General features: G+C 39.4%; 1 long non-coding RNA gene across 1 annotated transcript; it reads right to left on the bottom strand.

Moving 5' to 3' along the window:
* Window positions 1-874: 874 nt before the first annotated feature.
* On the bottom strand, window positions 875-2,404 carry LOC127348892 (uncharacterized). The gene is made up of 4 exons (XR_007880006.2): window positions 2,339-2,404; window positions 1,647-1,738; window positions 1,067-1,247; window positions 875-971 (listed from the first exon to the last, which is right to left on the bottom strand). It is a non-coding gene; the product is annotated as an uncharacterized lncRNA (long non-coding RNA).
* Window positions 2,405-3,752: the final 1,348 nt, after the last annotated feature.

The following is a 3,752-nucleotide window of genomic DNA, read 5'->3' on the forward strand; positions in this document are numbered from 1 at the left end:
AAACTCCAAACCAACTATGGAAATTCCTTGCATTTGTCTCCTTTTCTTGAGACATAAAAGGCAATGCAAGTTGTTATCGGCCAAGATGATCATATGACTGCTAAAGTTCTAATGACAAAAGATATACCATGTGGCATAAAAACTTTATGTTTTACAGGGGGTATACGAGACTAACAAAAGCAGAATTGAGATAATATTGTAGCCATAAATTTTATCCATGTTAGTGTCTTTTATTAAGATCCATTGACTTTAAACCAAGAGGCATTAAACATTGAATGTGGGCACAGCAGCTCCCTGTTTTTGATACCCGAAGCTGGACCTAATGCAAAAAAGTATATTTTTTTATTTTTGTGGGAAACAATAATTGTTCTTGCAATCTTAATCTGGTCATCTACTTCATATACTTGCATTAACAGGTATAATCCTACCCTAGATGAGCCATCAAGAAATCGAACCAGGACCCGATGTTATTTGAGAATAGAGGATCATCTTCAATAAACATTTTAACCTACGGTTGTGTTTTAGAGAATGGATGACCCGCTTGTGCCACTGGGACAAAAAGTAACTATGGTTGCTCCGTAGTTTGTCTGCCCGTTAAATTCTAATTAATCTGCAAGGGTATTTAGAAATGTACCAACATATTAAGGTGCAAACCATGTGCAACGTTCTTGGCCTACCTGCAAAGTAAGTTCTTGCCTGAGTGTCGTGCCCTCATGTCGTGCTGCTCCCTGGCTCCCAACCATGGCCAACTGCTCGACACACTTCAGAATTGGCATTTATTAACTGGCATGTCAAGAATCAAATACATCCATACTCTTCTAATGCAGTCAAGCAGACAATGCAGATGCATGGTAGATATTAGCACAATACACACCTGGGTGACGCATCGGTATCATCTGGGGCTAAGGTGATAGGAGTTGGAGTGTTACATGGGCAATGTCCAACCAATGTTCAGAGAAATTAACATATGCCTGTTGAAAAGAAGAGACGGAGCTAGCTAACATAATGCCAACAAAATCAGCACATTCATAAAGGAAAAAAGAGAGGCTGAAGTACATATACAAACCTGAGCAAGGAGGATGTACAGATGAGTTGATACTTTACAGGAGCAGCACGAACTGATATTTCGCTCACAATCAGATATGGATCTTGTCTCCAACAGCAAAGATAGTTTCAGTGGCTAAAGTTGGGAAACAAATTTGACCATATGGCTTACAAGAAGTGATCAAATTGTTTTTCTGGCAAACCTGCAATGCACCAAGAAATGATCAAATTGTTAGCAAACCCGGGAGAGGGAAACCACACTATTCCTAACTCCTTGAAGTGTGAATTTCCTGCGGTCATTTTCTAACAAAAAACAAATCTCCAGGAGCTATCCAAGAAATGCTAAACGTGTGGCATTTTCTGAAAACATTGTGCTATGCACTTCTGACTAAATCACTTCAGTCATGCATTGTCCACTTTAAAACTGCAGGAGTGTTTACCTACATATATTTTTTCATTTAGATGGTAATATATTTGGATAATATATTAGAATAGGCATATTTATAAACAACTCATTAAATAGATCCTTTGTTCTTACTCTTTGGTGACACCAACTATTTGAGTAACAAACTAAGAATGGGGCATGATGCAACGAAACTCACGTGAGATAATTTGACACACTTCTGCTGCAGGCAGAGACAAGCTTCAAAGCTTCCAATGCACTACATGGCTGGATGATATTATTGACGACACCCTGTAATCAGGAATACACATGTCATGCACCCATGCCCTCTTAAATTAAAACATTATGCTTCTTGATTCCAAGATTTATACGGCTGAACATAATAAAATCGTACTTAGACATCATGATAACTGAGAACCCAAAGTAGGGCGCTAAGGACACCGGCAGATCAGATCACCGGCACAACAAATATTAGGATGCCTCCATATTCTACTAAATATGAAAATGTTCATTCTGAAGTACCTAATATCACATCAAGATACTTTCTAAGTCATGTAATTCCCATTAAGTAGTGATGTTTTTTTAAATTCCTATTTTGTAGGTGGATATAATAAGACCAAAGCACCAACAGGGTATAATAATTCCTATTACATCTTAGTCCCGGAGAATAAACGGAGCAGAATATGTAACTCCAGAAATACCAAAAAATTCTACTATCTTTAAAACCTTTATTTGTGTAAATGGAAAAATAGACAAGAAAAGGATAGTACTATCTAAATAATGTGTCAAGATAATTATCTGTCATGATGAATCTTTTCATACCTCCATCTCCAAAGTTTCCATAATGGAATCACAAACCAATATTTTGGTCCTACAGGCTTTCGTGCTTACCAATGAATCTTCCAGGATCCATCTCCACACTTCATGCTCAAATCAGAAATCAAGATTGGAGAAACTGAAAAGGAAGCTAGATGTGAGTACTAATGGGAAAAGAAAAAAAAGATCACTCACAGGTGGAGGAGGTGAGGAGCAGGAGCTCACCTCGAGCGGGACGTAGACGAGCGGATGAGGGGACTGCAGCGCACGTAGCTTGAAGATCAGCCGATGGTGGAGCTTCCAGGCATGTGGAATAATCCTGATAAACCGACAGAAAGACATGAAAATAATTAATCTAGGCTAACTAAGACTGGAATGTACAAGTATTCGAACATAATCATAAAGTAATCAAGTAATCATGAATAATAAAATCCTTAAAATTGCAGGTCTATATAGAGTCCTCCCTCATCCTGAAACATCATAACCACGAATTAGGCATCTAGAACCTACATCACACGTACGAATCAGCAGAAGCAGCTCATGCTTGCAGGTCCGCCTCAGTTTGGCGGGTGGAAAAACGAAGATGGAGGCTCGCCTTCGATCTCCACGATCCAACGCCCGGGGCTCGAAGCCGTGCAGCGGAGGTGTGTGGCCTCTCTCCCACATCGGTGTTAGAATCTACAGGCTACACCCCAAACCTTATAGGGAAAAAGAAAAGAAACCAAATCGGAGGAAGATATTGGAAAAAGGAACTCACGTGGGAAGATGCAGGAGGAAGGAGATGGTGATGTGCTCCGATTCGGCCACCGTCGTCGTCGTTGTCTCCAACTGGCCTCTCTCCCTTTCCCCATGGCCATCGTTGTTGCTGTCCCCTTCATGAGCACCGCTTTCCCTAGTCCTCCAACCGTCGCCTGAATCTTCTCTTAAAACATGTTTAACAGATAAAAAGCATATAGCCACTTGGTATTACTATGATCGTCGAAGAATTACCCACTTTGTATCATTTGGCAAGAGGCAGAGGTACTACAATAAACAAATATGAACTAAATGAGTATGAAGTAGATGCGAACTACATGAGAAGTCCAGAACTATCAAATGAGCAACAAAATCCATCGATCAATGAGTTCGATCTTGCAGCAGCGAACAAACCATCGATCAATGAGAAATACAATTGGAACTGAATATGACCCAAGTTCTGAACTAATCTATTGTACACTGGCAATTGGCAAGTAATGCAGGTATAAAATATAAATGTGAATTCCTCAAATGCTAACAAAAGTTACTATTTACAAATTATACAGACAAGCAGAGACAAAGAAAAACAAGTTCACCCAATCAATTATAGATATATAAAAAAGTACATGATCCTTACTTAATTTCCAATATGTAATTTCTGCATGTTTAATAAGGCTATGGACACCGTGAGCCAGTTTAACAAATGCAAGAGGAGGATCTGTGATATAGCACATCGATGACCAGCACTGTTGTG

Source organism: Lolium perenne, chromosome 4 (assembly GCF_019359855.2).
Source record: "Lolium perenne isolate Kyuss_39 chromosome 4, Kyuss_2.0, whole genome shotgun sequence".
Taxonomy (NCBI): domain Eukaryota; kingdom Viridiplantae; phylum Streptophyta; class Magnoliopsida; order Poales; family Poaceae; genus Lolium; species Lolium perenne.